The sequence below is a fragment of the Tursiops truncatus genome, chromosome 19, assembly GCF_011762595.2.
Source record: "Tursiops truncatus isolate mTurTru1 chromosome 19, mTurTru1.mat.Y, whole genome shotgun sequence".
Taxonomy (NCBI): Eukaryota; Metazoa; Chordata; class Mammalia; order Artiodactyla; family Delphinidae; genus Tursiops; species Tursiops truncatus.
Genome location: NC_047052.1, coordinates 46,074,582 through 46,095,079, shown reverse-complemented (window position 1 = coordinate 46,095,079; position 20,498 = coordinate 46,074,582). Strand labels below are relative to the sequence as shown.

Here is a 20,498-nt window from a genome sequence, read left to right as displayed (position 1 = left end):
TTACCATGGTTCTTCAAGGTGCCTGATAAGTTGTTCCTTAGCTGGAGCATTTGGAGTAGTGAACAACCTTCTTTCTCAGGTAAAGCTTTTTTTTCCCTTAAACTTGAGGCTAAGGATTCGTTAGCAATAATAGGGCTTTCTTGTGTTTTCCAGTAGGTGGCGCTATAGCAAAGCTTTTGGGTTCTCTTACCAGAGCTACCCCCGGTTATACATGTTTGAGAAGGAGTACTTTCCACTCTCCACTGCCTCTGTCAGAGGGGTCCCTTGGTGCCCTCAGTGTAGCTGCTTGGTGCCTTGATGCCGCCAATGTGGCATCACCACCTGGGGCACTGGGATGGTGCACGCCTCCACCATATCTGGGGTGTCCTGGTTCTGTCAAAGCGGGGAGCCAAGGGAGAGCCAGGGTGGCAGGCATCTCTGTCATGACCAGGCTTTCAGGCTGGTGGGCTCTGCTGCTGCAGACAGGGCAGGGCTGGAGTTGTGGGTCCCTTTGTAGCTGGACCCTGATGGACAGGGTCACAGGCCCTGCTGCTGCTGCTGTGTGGTTTCCTGTGGCCAGCAGCATTGCTGCAGCCGGGAGGCTGGTGTCATGTACACTGTCTCCCTGATGCTACTGGGTTCTCTGCAAGATCAGCCACCATGGCCAGGTTCCAGGGGTCAGGTCACAAACCACCTCTGCTGTTCCCCCTGTCCTGCCTCCTCTATGTGTTCCAATCCACCCACCTTTAGATGTACAGATGTGAGGAATTCTCTGGCATCCTGATGTGTTGGGATGAGGCACCTTTGTTGAGTTATGGATGTTTCACTGGTTGTAGATTGAAGGGGAGACACAAAGGAGTGTCACGCTGCCACGATGCTGAAGTCACTCTAAAGTCAGACAGCATATAGGTTTTTTTTTTAAGATTATTCTTTTTTTTTAAAAAAAGAGGTGCATTTCTTTTTTAAAATAATTAATTAAGGCTGCATTGGGTCTTCATTGCTACGTGCGGGCTTTCTCTAGTTGTGGCAAGCGGGGGTTACTCTTCATTGCGGTGCTTGGGCTTCTCATTGTGGTGGCTTCTTTTGTTGTGGAGCACAGGCTCTAGGTGCACAGGCTTCAGTAGTTGCAGCACACGGGCTCAGTAGTTGCGACACATGGGCCCTAGAGCGTGCGGGCTTCAGTAGTTGCAGCATGTGGGCTCAGTAGTTGTGGCTCATAGGCTCTAGAGCGCAGGCTCAGTAGTTGTGGCGCACGGGCTTAGTTGCTCTGCAGCATGTGGGATCTTCTCAGACCAGGGATAGAACCTGTGTCCCCTGCATTGGCAAGAGGCTTCTTAACCAATGTGACACCAGGGAAGTCCCAGCATATAGTTTTAACCTAACCTGGCAATCTCTGCCTTTTAATTGGTATGCTTAGTTCATTTAAGTGTAATGTATTTATTGATAAATTGGACTTAGGTCTATCATTTTATTATTTGTTTTCTGTTTGTTCCCTCTGTGTTTTGTTCTTATCTTTCCCCCTTTTTGTCTTCTTCTCAGTTTGAATTTTTAAAATTTAATTTCTCTGTTGGCTTCCCCAACATCTCCCTGCCCCCCACACATACACTTTCTGCTTATAGGTGATCCTTTCCTGTCCTCTGACTGAAAAGAGAATTTCTTAAAATTTTTCTGCCTTCGTTTGCTTCCCAGATCTGGGATTTGGATCACCATCTGGTTAAAGTAGGGAGATATAGGAGGGGGGAAAAACCCACAGAAACTTCACTACCATAACAGTAATTTTTCGAATTCTGGCTTCCCTCCCCAATATGCCTGCCCTCAATTACTTTTCAGGGTCCTCAGGTAGTTGCTTCATCTATTCTGGCCAGAGCTTTCAGTTGTAATCAGTGAGAAATTATGTATAGTAGGCTTAATCAATCTTAATGAGAGCCATAAGCAAACACACACAAGAGAGTCTGTTGAGAAGACTGACGTTGTTTTGAGTTTTTCAAATATCTTTAATGTCCCACTTAATAGAAAACAACTGGATTCTGATAACTGCTTCTGCATTCAATGTGTTGTGAAATGTTGTTTTGGTTGAGGTATATGAGGAAAGTCTGGAGCAGTTACAATATAGGGGTATATTTCATAGTCTCTCTAGATAAACGTGGATCTTCTTTATTTTTAACACTACAGCAAAACTTTACAAATGGTGGTTTCTTAAAGGTTAGTTGCGATGTGCAGTCTGAAACCATATCAACAAACTTTTAAAAATGTGTTGGTCTGGCTTGCATTTTGAATAGCTCTTTTACCTATCTTGAACAGACCTTTTACCTATTCACTTTTTAATAACATCACGCATCACATATCTGGAAAATACTGGTTTACTGAGTTATTCAGATTTCCAAAAATGTTGAAACATTTCCATTATATAATATCAAAAATCATAGTCATAAGTATCCACAATGATCTCATCAGAAAATCTATAAATATTTAGAAAATTGTTAAGCACATGGTGGCAGATATGTTTTTCCCCTTTAAGGTTCAGATTTTATCATTTGTCACAAATTCTGTCAGTTATTCTCCTTAAAGGGAAAGCTCACTTTGTTCTTTGTGAGAAAATATCTGCCAGATACTTAAGTCTATAGTTTTTAAATTGTTCTTTCAATGTAAAAAAAAAAATTACACTATGACAAAAGCTGCTAGTACAGTTCATAACTCAAATAAACAAAAGCTTTTTCTTGAGACAGTCATCATATATCATTATGCAGCTTTATACATACTTTGCATTTTGTCACATGGGATATTAAAGTATACAAGGGTAGAGGTTTAGTGGAATTAATAATTTTTACTGCTTCATGAAGGATTTTAAGTGAAACTGGTTTTTGTTGTTTGTTTTTTGCTATGAGTGGTTGTATAGAATAGAACAACTTCTAGGATGTTCGGTGCCACTGCCTTGATGCGGGACAAGGGCCAGGAGTTTTACCCACCATTGTTTTTGCACCATCAGTGCAAATTTCAACATAATAAAAAATCTGAATAGCAACTTACTTTTATTATGAAAATAATTTTGACCTCAGGGACCCTCTGAAAGGGTTGGGGAGATGCAGGGGTCTGCAGATCCACTTTGAAAATCACTCTAGTAAGAGAAAAGATAAGGGAAGCATTGGGGTTCTCCTACAGGAATAAAAGTAGACGGCACTTAACCCAGGCAGGAGGTTATAGCCAAACAGACATGAAGAATAAGTAGGATTTAGAGCCGTGAGGGAGAAGGGCATTCCAGACTAAAAGAAGAAACAGCGCAAGTGAGCGTCTGTGTAGGAGACATAGGGGGGACCAGGAGTGATGAGCTGAGATAGGAAAGGAGAGCTGGAGGCATAATTTGCAGAGTCTTGAATGTCATCCAAGGAGTTTAAGATCTCTCCTAAGTGTAAGGGACAACCACTGAAGGGTTTTAAGCTGGGGGATGACTTGACAAGATTTTGTTTGTTTAGGACAATCACTCTTACTACAGTGTAGATATGGATGCAAAGGGAATACGACTTTGAGCAAAAAAAAAAAAAAAAAAAACCCAGAAAGCTATTGCAATAATCCAGCTAAGAGATGGCTACCTGAATCCCTTGGAAAAATGGCAGTTGACTTGGAAATAAATAGATGAATTTGAGAGATGGAAAGGAAGTATAAGTAATAAGACTAAGTGACTCATTAGAAGTGGGGATGAAAGGAAGGGAGAAGAACCAAGCTTGGGCTACTGGATGATGGCGTATTGTTCACTGAGAAGATACAGGAGGAGAAGCAGATTTGGAAGGAGGGTTATGATGTTGGGTTAAGGTACCCATGAAACATTTATGTGGGAATGTCCCAGAGTCAAATGGATATATGGAACTGGAAGTTACTTAATGTCTCATTCCATTTATAAGACATTCTTGAAAAAGAACTGTAGGAACAGAGAACATATTCAGTGGTTGCCAGGGGTTATGGGGAGAGCACGGGTGGGACTACAAAAGGACAACATGGGGCTTCCCTGGTGGCGCAGTGGTTAAGAATCCGCCTGCCAATGCAGGGGACACGGGTTCAAGCCCTGGTCCGGGAAGATCCCACATGCCGCAGAGCAGCTAAGCCCGTGTGCCACAACTACCGAACCTGTGCTCTAGAGCCCATGAGCCACAACTACTGAAACCCGTGCGCCTAGAGCCCGTGCTCTGCAACAAGAGAAGCCACCTCAGTGAGAAGCCTGTGCACCGCAACGCAGAGTAGCCCCCGATTGCTGCAACTAGAGAAAGCCCACACGCGCGCAGCAATGAAGACCCAATGCAGCCAAAAATAAATAAATAAAATTAAAAAAAAGAAAAAGGACAACATGAGGGAGGTTTGGGGAATGGTGAAACTGTTCTGTATCTTGATTGTGGTAGTGGTAACAGACATCCATATATGTCAATTCTACTGTATATTAATTTAAAAAATGAAACAGGAAAATTACTCTTGGGTTTCTGGCTTGTAGAACTGGTGCTAGTGGTGGCATCGTTCACTGAGATTCAGAATAAGAAAAGGACCTGGGTAGGTGGAGGGAGACAATGAGGTTTGGGATATACTAAGTTTGAGGTGCCTTTGAGACATCCAACAGGTATCAACTAGACAATTAGACACACCATCTGGAACTCAAAGGAGAACTGTTCTTAAAATTTTCAAAATCCTCACTCGGTGTAGAATCATGGATTTTTCTCCTGAACTTGTACCCGTGTTATCAAGAACTACTGTGCCATGTTTCTTATCACTGTACTTATATTGGCCTAGCACCATCAACTTAGTTTTTACATCTCAGCCATTATATGGTGGTAAATAATGAATATCGATAACTTCTGTGTGGGATCTTATTTACAATAAGAAATATAACAAAAGCAGAAGGTCCTTAAAACCATTATAGGGTATGAGTCACCTTATGATGGTATCTGAAGCCAGGAAAGGAGAGAAGGCTCCTCGAGACGGCTTAGGAAGAGTATGGAATGTAAGAAGAGGCAGCAATGACAGAGGCTCGAAGATGAGAAGTGACAAAGGATTAGGAGCTTGAAAGTTCCAGCCTGAGCGGTTAGATGCAAACCAGGTGTGTGTGTGTGTGTGTGTGTGTGTGTGTGTGTGTGTGTGTGTGTGTACATAAGTATGTGCTGTCAGAGAAGCCAACAGAAGGAGAAAATTCATAAAAGAGGTGCTTGTGAGAGATCACACCAGAGCAGGAAAATATTCTCTGGATATAATTACAATGATTATTGGTAACCTAGGCTGGCATAAACTCAGTGCAGTGGTAGGGGTGGAAACTAGACTGTAGGGGCTGAAGAATGTAGAAAGAATGAATGTAGAAAGTGGAAGAATATAGAAAGTTGAGCCAGAGAGTATACATAGCTCTTTCAAGAAACTTGACTCTGATGGAAAGGGGAGTAAGAGGGCTGTAGTTAGGGCAGAACGAGTTGTTAGAAAGGTGTGTGTGTGTGTGTGTGTGTGTGTGTGTGTGTGTGTGTGTGAATGTGCATATGTATTTTAAAGAAGTTTGATCATCATTATAAGATGATGTGCAGAAGCAGAGATTTAGAGAATGGGGTTAATTGATAGAGCCAGTCTCCTGTCACAGAGGGAGGGAGATAGTATTCTGTTTAGGGTGCACTCTATCTTCAGTCCCTTTAACTTTATGCTGGAGCCATTAGCCAACACTAATTAGAGGCATAAGAACTGGAAACTATCTCTATTTGATGATTATATGGTTATAAAAGAATCAGCAAAGAGCAACCACAAATAGGAAAATTTAGTTAAGTAACATACTTAACTAAATGACATACAATTAATGTACAGAAATCAACGGCCTTCAGCAGTATCCAGTTAGAAGAGGTAATAGAAGAGCACACCCTATTCACAAGAGCAAATAGTAATGATAATAAAATACCCAGGCAGAAACTTAAGAAATGTGTAAAACTTATATGAGGAAAACTATAAATACTCATGAAGGACACAAAAGTAAACATGAACAAATGGAAGGGCAGTGTGTTTGGATAGAAGTCTCACATAATAAATATAGTAATTCTTTTTTTAAATTTTATTTATTTATTTGTGGGTGCATTTATTTATTTTTGGCTGCATCGTTGCTGCGCACGGGCTTTCTCTAGTTGCGGCGAGCAGGGGCTACCCTTTGTTGCGGTGCATGGGCTTCTCATTGTGGTGGCTTCTCTTGTTGCACGGGCTCTAGGCGCACGGGCTTCAGTAGTTGCAGCATGTGGGCTCAGTAGTTGTGGTGCACGGGCTTGGTTGCTCTGCAGCATGTGGGATCTTCCAGGACCAGGGGTTGAATCCGTGTTCCCTGCATTGGCAGGCGGATTCTTAACCACTGCACCACCAGCAAAATCCCAAAGACAGTAATTCTTTCAAAGTTAGTTTATAAATATAATGCAGCTCCCTTAAAAATACCATCAGGTTTTAATCTAGAATTAGAAAAGTTGACTATAAAAACTTATTTGAAAGAATAAATAAGAACAGCTAGGAAAACTCTGAGAAAGAGGACCATGATAGAGAGGCACTACCAGAGAGTTATACATACTATAAAAATTCTGTAATTACAACAATGAGGTATTAGCATATGAATGGATAGACCAAAAAAACAGCCTAGAAAATTCAGAAATGGACCCACATGCATATAGAAATTTAGTAGATGATAAAGGTTGCATCTCAAACCATTGGAGGGAAGAAGGATTTTTAAAATAAGTGGTACTGAGGTAAGTGGAGAATCATATGGAAAAAGATCAGATTAAATCTGCTCCTCACACCATACACTGGATAAATTTTAAAAGGGTTAGAGGTCAAAAAAAAAAAAGGGGTCAGAGATCTGTATTTAAAAAGACGAAACTATAAAAATACTAAAAGAAAACATAATGGATTCCTTTATAATCTTGAAGTGGGCAAAATTTTGCTAACCATGATTCAGAATGTAGAAGCAGTAAAAGAAAAGATTGATTACATTTGACTATATAATAATAAAGTTTTGCATGGCAGAAAACACAACAAGAAAAGTAAAGACAGAAGAACAGAATTCACAGAAAACACAAGTCCTTAAACAAATGAGCAGGTGGTTGACCTCATTTATAATACTTGAAATGCAAACTAAAACTACATTGAGATATAATCTCTCACCTACCGGATTGACATCATACTCTGTTGTCACGTTGTGGGGAAACTGGTATTGCTGGTAGGAATGAAAACTAGTACAAGCCACAGGAAGGAGGATCTGGCAATTTCCAGCAAAGTCACATACATGTGGCTTTTTACCTATCAATCTCACTTCTAACCAAATTATATATTCCCTTTGATCCAGAAGTTCTCATTTTAATATCATTTCTAGGGTTCTAGGACAAAGATACAGTGGCAAAAATACAAAATAATGAATGCATAAAGTTATTTGTGATATCAGTTTTTGTAACAGAAAAATACTTGAAACCAAAATATCCATCAGTAGCGAACTGATTGAATAAGCCTAAGGTATATTTATAGAGTAGAACACTATGCAACTCTAAAAAAGAATGGAGATGATCTTTACATGTTGTTATGGTGTGATCTCCATGATGAAGTGTTACGCAAAAAAGTAAAGTGAAGGATGGTGTATATGATATGCTACCTTTTGTGTAAGAAAGAAGGGAAATGAAAATACACACATATATATTTTCAAAAAGAAACAATGGAAAGATGAATAAAAATGGTTTCATATAGGGCAAAAGAGGAAATATGGTAGAGGGCACAGAGATGACAGTGAGACCTCTGTGAAGATACCTCATTATAAAGTTTTGGCTTTGGAATCATACAAATGTTCTATAAAATTTTTTAAAATTTAAACAAAAAGACAGTTCCCCTGCTAGTGCCCAGATTATGGTCTCTAAATACAACTTGGTAAATTCCTGATAGGAATCAAAGCTCTCTGAGAAATGGCTGATTCCGGATTTGGTCAAGAAATGTACAAAGATGAGCCTGGAACATCTTGCCATACCGTAAATTAAGGAGGCTCCTACTGGTCTAGGGTGGAAATTGAAAGAGCAAATATGTTCAAAACCTATATATTCATAATAATATTAAACACAGACACACACGCACACACACACACACACACACAATGTTTGTTTACCTTCAGAGAGAACTGTCTAAATCTGAAAATTGAAGCATTTAAGTTGTTTTTTTCTGTATTCACTGCAACTCAGGATAACCAAAGAATTAATGAGAGATGTTTCTCTGTATAGTAGTATATTAATATACAGATGTTTCTCTTTTAGTAGCTAATAAATGAAGAAAGAATGATAAATTAGAAATCCCCATTTTGTAAACCCCTAAAGAAATAATGAATCTAGGTAGGTTGCCAGATTTAGCATACAAATTTCATGGGACATACTTACAAAGTTATAGTAGCGTTATATGGAACATGCTTATACTGAAAATTAATTTTGTTTATCTGAATTTCAAATTTAACTGAATGTCCTGTGTTTGACCTGGCAACCCTAGATCTAGGTAATACTCAACAATGGATGTTAACATCACTGAGATAGATGCAGAAGAATCATTTAATAAACTAAACATTCATTTATGATTTAAAAACTAAAAATAGAAGGAACTTTTAAAATATAATGATGTGTACCCACAAAAATACTATGCAAGCATTATACTCAGTAGCAAAATGTTGAAAGTTTTTGGTTTCTGTTCAGGAGCAAGACTAGGATACCCCCAATATGCCCTTTTTTCTACTGTGTAATAGAGAGCCTAAAGAAAAGATATAAAGATGAGAAAGAAAGTATAAACTCATTATTCGTAAACAATATGATAGTGTACATAGCAAATCCAAAAAAAAAAACCCTACAAATAAATTATTAGAATAATAAGTGGAGACTTCTGGTTCCAGACAAGATGGCAGAGGCTCATTTCTCCCTACCCCTTCCTGATAAGTGCAATGAAAAACTCTGGAAATAATACAGCAGACATTCATAAGAGGTCTTTGAAAGGTAGAAAGTAGAAGGCTAGCTGGCTGGGGACCTTAGGACTTGAGGAACAACACAGTGAACCAGCATTTTTCAACTTCTGACCCAGTGACAGGAGGTGGCCCAGGCTCAGTGGCTCTCTAGCCTCCTTCCAGCAACAGAAGGCACCCAAGTATGTGCTTTTCTCTCCCATGGGCAATATCAGTAGTGATCAAGCAGGAGCCCCACTGGCACTGGGCAGTACAGGAAAGTGCTCTCCACCCCTTTATGCTAGTGTCTCCTACCCCTAATCTAGCAGCACCATCTGGACGCTAGGAAATGCTTTCAGTTTCCATTGGTGGTAACAACATGAATTGGGTGCAAGTGCAACCAGAACTGGGAAAAGGAAAAAGAACAGAATAACACTACAAGTCCTCTGAAAATTAAAGTGTCATTGGAACCACAGCACACAAAACTAGGCCAGGACCTACCTGCTAAACCTAAACATGGTAACTGCCTGCTAAAATGGAAGAGTTAAATAAGATCCAGAGTTTTCTATCATAATATTTAAAATGTTCAAGACATAATAAATAATCACATATCATAACAAAAACCAGGAAAATCACAACTTGAATGAGAAAAGACAATCAACAGATGCCAACACTGAGATGAATTAGATGTTAGAATTATCTGACAAAGATCTAAATTAGCCATCATAAAAATGCTTCATCAAGCAATTACAGATACTCTTGAGACAAATGAAAACAATAGAAAATTTCACCAAAGATATAGAAAATGTAAAAGAGAATTAAATGGAAATGATAAAACTGAAAACTACCATAACTGATATTAAAGACTCACTGGAAAGACTCAAGAGCAGGATGAATATGATAGAGGAGAGCATAAGTGATTCTGCAGATAGAACAATAGAAATTACCCAATCAATAAAAAAATCAGAGAGAAAATTGACAGGAAAAAAAAAAACCTACCAAATCCTTAGATAACCTGGAGGACAATTACAAAAAATCTAACATTTGTATCACAGAGTATCAGAAGGAGAGAAGAAAGAGCAGGGCCAAAAAAGTATTTGAAGAAATAATGACTAAACCTTACCAAATTTGGCAAAAGACATAAACCTACAGATTCAAGAAGCTAAACATAATAAATCCAAAGAAATACACACCAAGACATAACATAATTACCTCATGAAAACTAAGGCAAGAAGAATATTGAAAGCACTAGAGAGAAATGATACATTATCTACAGGGAAACGCTGATCAAATTACAATGGATTTCTCGTCTAAAACCATTGAGAAGAAAGCATGGCATAATATGTTTCAAGTGCCAGTAGAAAAGAACTGTCAACTGTGGATCCTATATCCAGCAAAACTACCCTTCAGAGGTTAAGGGGAAATAATGTTTTCATTTATTTATTTTATTTTTATTATTTTTATTTTTAATTTTTTTTGGCTGTGTTGGGTCTTCGTTGCTGCTCATGGGCTTTTGCTAGTTGTGGTGAGCAGGGGCTACTATTTGTTGTGGTGCACGGCCTTCTCATTGCAGTGGCTTCTTTTGTTGCAGAGCACAGGCTGTAGGCACGCGGGCTTCAGTAGTTGCAGCATGCGGGCCCTAGAGCACATGGGCTTCAGTAGTTGTGGCTCATGGGCTCAGTAGTTGTGGCTTGCAGGCTCAGTAGTTGTGGCACACGGGCTTAGTTGCTCCATGGCATGTGGGATCTTCCCAGGCCAGGGATCAAACCTGTGTCCCCTGCATTGGCAGGTGGATTCTTAACCACTGTGCCACCAGGGAAGTCCATCTAAGTTTTTAGATGAAGAAAAACTAGAGGCTTTGTCATCAGAAGAACCACCCTTAAAGAATGGGTAAAGGAAGTCCTTCAAACTCCAAATAATAAGAGAAGTCTCAGAACTTCAGAAAGGAAGGAAGAATAGCAGAATGGGTAAAAACAGGGGTAAATATAATAGGCTACCTTTCTCATGAGTTTTAAAAATCATATATATAATTTAAAATCAATTATAACATTGTTTGATGTGGTGCTTACTGTAGATGGAGGAAACACTTGAAACAATTATATTTTGGAAAGTGAGGAAGGTAAAAGAACCTACATGGAAGTAAAGTTTCAGCACTTCAATCAGAGTGGTAAAATATTGATGTTAGACTTAAGTGATAAGTTACATATTAATTTGTAATACCTAAAGCAAGTGGTAAGAAATTTATCCAAAATAATGTATTCAAAAATAATATAAATCAAAATGGAATTCTAAGACATGCTCAGATAACCCACAGGAATATTAGAAAAATGAGGAACAGAGAGGACAAACGGAAAATGAATAATAAAATGGCAATCTTAAGCCCAAACACATCAATAATTACTTTAGATGTAAATTTCTATCTAAATACACAAAATAAAAGAGTGAATTTAAAAAACATGATTCAACTATAAAGCTGTCTCCAAAAAAACTCACTTCAAATATAATAACATACGTAGGTTAAAAATAAAAGGATGGGAAGAAATATGCCATGCAAATATTGACTTTAAAAAGCCACAAGTTATTATATTAATATCAAATAAAGTAGACTTCAGAGCAAAGAAAATTGCTAAGAATAAAGAGGGACATTACATAATGACAAAAAATCATTCCACCAAGAAGACATTGCAATTCTAAATGTATACTTACAATAGAGATTCAAACTACATGAAACAAAAACCAGTAGAGCTGAAAGATGAAATAGACAAATCCATAATTACAGTTAGGGAATTCAAAACCTCACTCTCACCATTCATAGAACATAGGGAGGAAATAAGCAAAGATATAGAAGAACTGAATAACACCACTGATCAACAGGATCTAATTGACATTCATAGAATACTCTATCCAACGACACCAGTATGCACATTATATATATTTATATACATCAAAATATGTGGATGTGCTACAGCAGTGCTGGAAGGGAAATTTTTTATTTTTTTTATTTTTATTTTTTTTTGCTGTACGTGGGCCTCTCACTGCTGTGGCCTGTCCCACTGTGGAGCACAGGCTCCGGACGTGCAGGCTCAGCGGCCATGGCTCACGGGCCCAGCCGCTCCGCGCATGTGGGATCTTCCCGGACCGGGGCACAAACCCGTGTCCCCTGCATCGGCAGGCGGACCCTCAACCACTGCGCCACCAGGGAAGCCCTGGAAGGGAAATTTATAGCACTAAATGCTTACATTAGAAAAAAGGCAAGTCTCAAACCAATAATCGAAGCTCCTACCCAAGAAACTAGTAAAAGAAGACCAAAATAAACACAAAGCAATCAAAAGGAAGGAAAAAATAAACAGCAAAAATTAATAAGATTGAATAGAGGAACTTAATAGAGAAAATCAATGAAACAAAAAGCTGGTTCTTTGAAAAGATCAATAAAATTAATTAACATAGAGCAGAACTGACAAGGGTAAAAAAAGAGAAAACCCAAATTACCAATATCAAGAATAAAAGATGATATATCACTACAGACCCTGTAGCCATTACAATGGTAATAAGGGGATACTATGAACAACTCTACACTCACAAATTTTACAGCTTAGATGAAATAGATAAATTCTTCAAAAATCATAAACTATAAAAACTCAACCAATATAAAATAGATAACCTGAATAGGCATTAGAGAAATTGAACTTGTAATTAAAAGGCTCTAAAGAAAGAAATATCCAGGTACAGGTGGTTCCACTAGAGAATTCTATCAAACATTTGAAGAAGAATTAGCATCACTTTTATGCAATCTCTTCCAGAAAATAGAAGAGGGAACACTCTCCAACTCATTCAATGAGGCCAGAATTACCTTGACACCAAAACCAGGCAAAGACATTACAAAAAGAAGAAAGAGGAAGAGGAAGAGAGAGAAAGAAAATTAGTATCCCTCGTGAACTTAGATTCAAAAACCCTTAAAAATATTAGCAAATCAAAGCCTTCAAAGTGTAAAAAGAATTCTATACCATAACCAAGTGGGATTTATTCCAGGTATGCAAGGCTGCTTCAATATTAAAAAATAAATCAATGTAATCCACCATGTCAACAAGGTAAAGAAGAAAAATTATATGATCATATCAATTGACATGGGAAAATAATTTGTCAATAACCAACACCATTTATGATAAAACCCCAACAAACTAGGAATAAAGGGGAACTGCTTCAACCTGATAAAACAGCATTTACCAAAAAACTACAACTAACAGGGACTTCCCTGGTGGTCCTGATTAAGACTTTGTGCTTCCACTGCGGGGGGAGTGGGTTTGATCCCTGGTTGGGGAGCTAAGATCTGCGTGGCACGGCCACAAAAAAAAAGAAACAAGAATATAAACACCTACAGCTAACATATTTAATGCTGAAAGACTGAACGTTTTTCCCCTTATTAGGAACAAAGTAAGGATGTTCACCTCTTATGTGACACAGTACTAGAAGTTCTAGCCAGCTAAACAGAGCAAAACAAAGATTAAAAAAATACTGATTGGAAAGGAATAAAATTGTCCTTATTTTCAGATGACATGATTACATAGAAAATCTCAAGGATTCTAAAAAAAAAAAAAAACCAAATAATAAACACACAAAAATCAGATGCATTTCTATACACTAACAATGAAAATGTAGAATCCAAAATTGAAAACACAATGCTATTTACAATAGATCCAAAGAAAAATAAAGTATTTAAGTATAAATCTAACAAAACATGTTCAGGATCTGTGTGTTGAGAAAACACACTTTTTGGGCTTAGAATAGAAATGCATTGTCTCACAGTTCTAGAGGTCAGAAAGTCAAGACCAAGATGTCAGAAGGGTTTGGAGAAAGGTTAGTTCCTTTGTGAGGAAGAATATGTTCCATGCCTTTCTGCCAGCTTCTTATGGTTTTACTGGTAATTTTCAGCATTTCTTGGCTTGTAGATGATGCATCACCTCAATCTCTCCCTTTATCTTCACGTGGTGTTTTCCCTGTGTGCATGTTTAACTCTGTGTCCAAATTGCCCTTTTTATCAGGACACTAGTCATATCGGATTAGGGGCCCACCCTACTCCAGTATGAGCTCATCTTTACTAATTATATCTGCAGCAAGCTTATTTCCAAATAAGCTCACATTCTATGGTATTGGAGATTAGGGGTTCAACATATGAATTTTGCAGGGACACAATTGAACCTATAACTGATCTCATTTTTCCTCATTAGAAGAGCTATGTATGTGTACATATGCATATATGTATATATGAATATATAAAAGACTGAATGGTATACATCAAACTGCTAACTGGAGTTATCCTCTGGGAAATGATGGGGAATGAGGAGGGTAGGTGGGCAATACTTATACTTTTTATCTCCACACTTTGAATTGGTTGAAAAATGTTCAACAAGTATGTATAACTATTGCAAATTTAAGCAAACAACTTAAGAGCCTTTAAGGCACCTTATAGATGTCCTTCAAGGTAGATACTGGGCTTCCTTGGAGAGAAGTGGGAACTACAACAATTAAGTGATCCAGAATTGTTTGACTACTTTTTCATGTGCAAAACAGTAATATTTTATATGTCCCCACCAAAAGGACTTGTGAGTCAGTGGCAGAGTGGAAATAGCACTGCACCTGGAGCCCAGAGAGCCAGATGGAATTCCATTTCTGGCACTAGCCGGCCAAGTGACTTTAGGTTCTTAACCACCAGGGCATTTGCATTTTTCTCTTTAAATATTTCTGTAAATTTCAGATATGTAGTCCTATGGTCTATATTTATTCAGATCTGGCTAATACATATATGTTGTGTGTCACAGCAATATTTGACTAAGCTTGAAAATAGCCAACATCACTTTTCCTAGAAAAAAATATGAACACAGAGACCATTGATCTGAGCTGTGTACTTGAAGTACAGTGTATCCATGTTATATGACCAGTCAGCCTGATTCTCCCACTCTGCCTCTGCAAAGTGTCTATACCACCCTCCATTATCGCTATGGGAAGGACAACTTCCACCGAAGGGCCATACAACAGACAGAGCTGAACCCCACAAACCTGTGTCACCCCTCCAGAGCTTCTCTTCATTTCTCCATTCAATCAGGAAATAATTATTAACTACCCACTATGAGCCAGGACTATACCAGGCCCTGGGGATCCACTGATCAGCAAAATAAACACATCCTTATTCAGATTAAGGAAGTCAAGAAAACAATTACAAGACAATGTGAAATGTGTTTTGGTAAAGGAATTACAGGGTGCTGGGGGTGGAGAATCCAGCTCTCTGAGTTAGGGTCCCCTAACTCAGTCTTAAAGGTTTTCCAAAAGCTTCTCTTCATAGAATTGCATCAACTCAGCTCTGAAATCTTGAGTTAGATAATTTTGCCCACTACCTGCTGCTTTTCCTTTTTCCTTTCAGTTCCATCTGTGGTTGCTGGAGAACGGCATGGCTCAGGCAGGAAGCTGTCAAACCCCTGTAGTTCACCTATTCAAGGAAGAGAAAAATGGCCTCTCTGACTGGGAGGCATTCTTTCAGCTTCCTGGATGGTGTCATGTTTTCACTCTAGGTAGGAGGATCCACTCTGCGGAGTCCAGGTGTAAAAGGGTTTGATCACAAGTCCTGAGAATGATGAGAAATACCTATTCATTCCTCATCAGAGTCAATATCTACCAGAGCCCACTCACTCTCACTAACCATTACATCAAGCACAAAGTGTCCCTTTGAAAGTCTTCAGAGTGCATGTTTATTAGTTTCTTCAGACAGAGCACATGCCAAGGTGGCAGGGTTCACATCACTTTTCTATTTTCTCTAAGTCCCCTCAGAATTCTTACTTCCTGTCCCCATAATATTTCTGAAAAAAATTTAAATACTGGTGAAATAAATCCAAGAAAATCTACATAAATAGGAAAAATAGAATGTTTCTGAATTAGAAGAATTCAACACAGAAAAAAAAAGGCCAGCCATGAAATGTTACAGATTGATTAAATGAACTACATTAAAATTAAGAATTTTTTCATCATTAAAAAAGTGAAAAGGGGGACTTCCCTCGTGGTCCAGGGGGCCGGGGTTCAATCCCTGGTCAGGGAACTAAGAGCCCACACGCTGCAACTAAAGATCCCACACACAGCAACAAAGATCCCACACGCTGCAACTAATACCTGGTGCAGCCAAATCAATCAATATATTTTTAAGTGAAAAAAGGGAATTTCCTGATGGTCCAGTGGTTAGGACTTGGTGCACTTTCATTGCTGTGGGCCCAGGTTCGATCCCTAGTTAGGGAACTAAAATCCCACAAGCTACACAATGTGGGTCAAAAAAAAAAGTGAAAAGATAAGTCACGGAGTGGGAGAAAAAAAATTGCAAAACATTTAACAAAAAATGACTTGTATCCAGAATATATAAAGAATTTGTACAGATCAATAAGAAAAAAAACCAGACAACCCAATTGAAAAAATGGGCAAGAGGGCTTCCCTGGTGGTGCAGTGGTTGAGAGTCCTCCTGCCGATGCAGGGGACACGGGTTCGTGCCCCGGTCCGGGAAGATCCCACATGCCGCGGAGCGGCTGGACCCGTGAGCCATGGCCGCTGAGCCTGCGCGTCCGGAGCCTGTGCTCCGCAACGGGAGAGGCCACAACAGTGAGAGGCCCACATACCGAAAAAAAAAAAAAAATTGGGCAAGAGACTTCAACAAATAGATTACTAAAGTGAACAAGTACATTCTTGATTTTTTCACTAAAAAATCAAGGAAATGCACATGAAAACCACAACCCAATACCACTACACCTCTAGAATGGCTAAAATTACAAAGTCTAACAAGGCCAAATATTGGTGGGGCTGTGGAGCAACCAGATTGGTCATACACTGATCGTGGGAGTTCAAACTGAAACATGTTTGGTAGCATCTACTAAAGCTGAGCCAAATGACCCAGACATGACCATTAGGAACTCCACAGCACATCCCAACAGAAACTGTGCACATGTGCGTCAGAAGATAGTATTCATTAGCCCAAAGTGGAAACAGTAGAATGGGTAAATATGTAGTGATTTTTTTTTTTTGGCCGCGGCATGAGGGATCTTCGTTCCCTGACCAGGGATCAGACCCGTGACCCCTGCAGTGGAAGTACGGGGTCTTAACCACTGGACCACCAGGGAAGTCCCTGTAGTGATTTTTAAACAAGCAAGTACCACATGGCAACGAAAATGAACTATAGTTATGTACACAGGATAACACTGAGTGAAAGAAGCCAGTCACAAAACAACATAGACATATGATTCCATTTGTGTACAGTTCAAAAACAAGCTAAATAATCTGTGGTGTTAGAAGCCAAAATAGTGGCTCCTTATGGGAGGTAGGGAGTGGATAGTGATTAAGAAGGAGAATGAAGAGGGCTGCTGGAATGCTGGAAACATTCTCTTTCTTGACCTGGGTGTAGGTTATAAGGATGTATTCATTTTGAGATCATTCAATGAGCTACATACATTTATGATTTGTGCACTTACTAACATGTGTATTTTCTTTCAAGAAGACATTAAAAATATTCTCATGAATCACATTAGAATGGTTGCCTACAAGGGGGCCAGGAATGTAAAAATGGGTATAAAAGAGAATAAATAGGTTGGTAGGTGGGTGACAGACATATAAGCAGCTGACTAGGTAGATGAAATGGAGCCTGGGCTAGCAACAATTCTAGAGTTTTGTCTTGTCTAATATGGACACAAGTTACAGGTGGTTACTTTAATTTTAAATGGGTTAATGAAATTAAATTAAAAATTCAGTTCCTCCATTACATTAGTCACATTTCAAGAGCTCAGTAGACACGTGGAGCCATTGCCTTCCACAGTGGACAGCACAAAACACAGAAAATTTTCATCATCACAGAAAGTTCTATTAGACAGCATAAATGGACATGGATAAGATCTCCTGGAGAAAAGAGGTAGTTAGAGAAAGAAGCAGAGAAAGAGAATCTAGGACCACCAGTTTTTTAAAATTGCAGTATAGTTGATTTACACTGTTAGGCCAATCTCTGCTGTACAGCAAAGTGACTCAGTTATATATATATACATTCTTTTTTTATATTCTTTTCCATTATGGTTTATCACAGGATATTGAGTATAGTTCCCTGTGTTATACAGTAGGACCTTGTTGTTTATCCATTCTAAATGTAATAGTTTGCATCTACCAACCCCAAACTCCCAGTGCATCACTCTCCCTCCCCACCTCCCTCCTGGCAACCACAAGTCTGTCCTCTATGTCTATGAGTCTGTTCTGTTTTGTAAATAGGTTCATTTGTGCCATATTTTAGATTCCACATATAAGTGATATCATATGGTATTTGTCTTTCTCTTTCTGACTTACTTCACTTAGTATGATGATCTCTAGTTGTATCCATGTTGCTGCAAATGGCATTATTTCTGAGGACCACCAATGTTAAAGGGGTTATTATAGGAAAACAGACCAAAGTAACACAAGATCCAGAAGAAAGTGACATCATGGAAACCAAGACATTAGAAATTTTTGAGGAGGAAGCATTCATGTCAAATGTTAAAGAGGAGTTAGAATCAAGTGGGAAGTAAGAGGTGACTGGAGGATTTAGCAGGACAGTTTCGATGCACATGGAAGTCAGTTTGTGGTGGGTCAAAGAGAGATGGGTGGAGAGGTGAAGAACAGGAACATAGCTGTAGCAGGTCTGAAGTTTCAAGAAGGTAAAACAAATAAAGGGAATTTCCATAAAGCAAGGGAGCAGATGGCCAGTGCCGTATAGGAGGAATAAAAGAGATTAGCCTCAGCTCGGGTTCTCAGGAAATGACACATGCAGGAAATGATGTCTGGATTCCAGGCATGGAGTTAGCAGGTAGAATATGAAGAAGAATGTTCCAAGTGGAAGGAACTGCACAGGCAATGACAAGGTGGAAGGTGCAGGAAATGGAGCGTTAGGGCTTGAGATAGTCCTGCCAAGAGTGTGAACTTGCTTTCACAGGGACAGGGAAGCATGGAATTTCCTTGAGCAGGGGAGGAACAAGATCAAGTTTGAACCTCAGGGAGGTTAGTGGCAACTTGTGCAAGATGAAGGAGCTCCCCAGGGGGGTCCAGAGACCCTTGTGGGATCCAGAGCATGAAAGAACGAAGTTCAAAATTGCCAGAAAATCTGAATTGAGCTGCAGAGTAAATTGTCTCCACCTGTACCCTGGATCTCTAAAACCCAGACAAGCCAGAGGGTCCCAGGGGTCTCAAGTCATATGACCAGTACAGACCTGTCCCCTACAGATCTTGTCAGCAGGGAGAGGATAGAGGGCTTGGACACACAAACGCCCCTTGTTTGGGCTCAGAGCAGGGCTGCCAGTGGCAGGATGGATGTGATTTCGCTGACCACGAAGAAGTGTCCCCACAGGTTATCTCGGCGGGTTCTCAGTGGGGTTTCTGAGAATCGATATGATATGGAGTAGGGTACAGGGTGCGTCATACCATACCCACCCACCACATTCACACCCCCTGGGCTCTGAAAGGAGGGAGAAGGTCCCAGGGGTGTCAAATATTAAATTGTGAGGTTTCCCACCACCGCCGCCCCACTTCTGGGGACTCTGGCCGCAGAATGCAACAATGGGTTTTGAGGAGGGGGAAGGCATCTCTCTGGGGTCAACCAGGGGAGACCTCAAGGCTCAGAGATTGGGGGGCAGAATCACCTCTCAGTCTTACTCTAATTTTCTGCTCCCTCATCCCTTGTTTCTCTGAGTGTCTCAGGCTAAACAAGGTGTATCCGACAGAAGATTTTGACATCTTGGTTTGCAATAGCTGTTTCCTCCTTAGGAATCCCAGCAGCCCCTCGTCCCAGTCCTTTTCCTCAGGTACTCAGGCACCACTCCCCACAAAGCTCTCACTCCCCATTGGTCCCCTCACCCCTGCCTGTTTCTTGATATGTCTGGCTCTTATCCGGTCTCTTGTTTACTGACCTCATTTTCCTGGTTGACCTTGGGGCCCATTCAGCTCTGAGCCTTTCTCTCTCCCTCTGGGGACCTGCCCTGGGTGGGGCTCTAACAGCCCCCATCCACCACGACCATGCAGAGGCCCAAGCCTTGTGATAAGAGAGGAGAAGTCCTGGGGGCAGCAGCTGCTGGGGTGTTGTCCAAGAGGACACCCAGGCTTTGCAGCTGCTATTTCCAGGGGAGACTCCCCAGGCAATGAGTCCTGGGACTGGGCGGAGGAGAGCAGGGCATGGGTTGGGTCAGCCCCTCAGGAGGAATGGACTCCACCTCAGAATGCCCACACCACCTCTCAGCTATCTCTGCTTCTGTGACCTACACCCCCAACTCCCATCCCAGGCAGATTTTGGGGTGATGGGGGCACAGAATCACCCAAAACTTGTTCAGCGAGTCCCGTCTCAGGAAAAAAAAAACACCTCCCAGAAAACAAATTCTCCAGAAAGTGAAGCCCAGTGTCTGCGTGGAACCAGGAAACAGGGTCCTGCATCATTCTTTACACACAGCTCCAGCCCCCAGGTGCCACCTGCTCCCCACCTCGAACCACACCAGAAGAGCCTGCCTCCCACCTACACTCCTTGAGAGTTTACAGAGTGCCCTCTGGGAGACAA

General features: G+C 40.2%; 1 protein-coding gene across 3 annotated transcripts in view; it reads left to right on the top strand.

The window, feature by feature from the left end:
- The window catches only part of FCGBP (Fc gamma binding protein), an 83,557-nt gene that overhangs the window by 22,684 nt on the left and 40,375 nt on the right, over positions 1 to 20,498 (top strand). The window contains exon 5 of one of the 3 annotated variants that reach the window (XM_073795865.1): positions 1 to 20,498. This exon is cut by the window's left edge and continues 9,598 nt beyond it. The exons of the other annotated variants lie outside the window; for them this stretch is intronic. The gene's annotated coding sequence lies outside the window, so the exon portion shown is untranslated. 3 annotated transcript variants of the gene reach the window in all.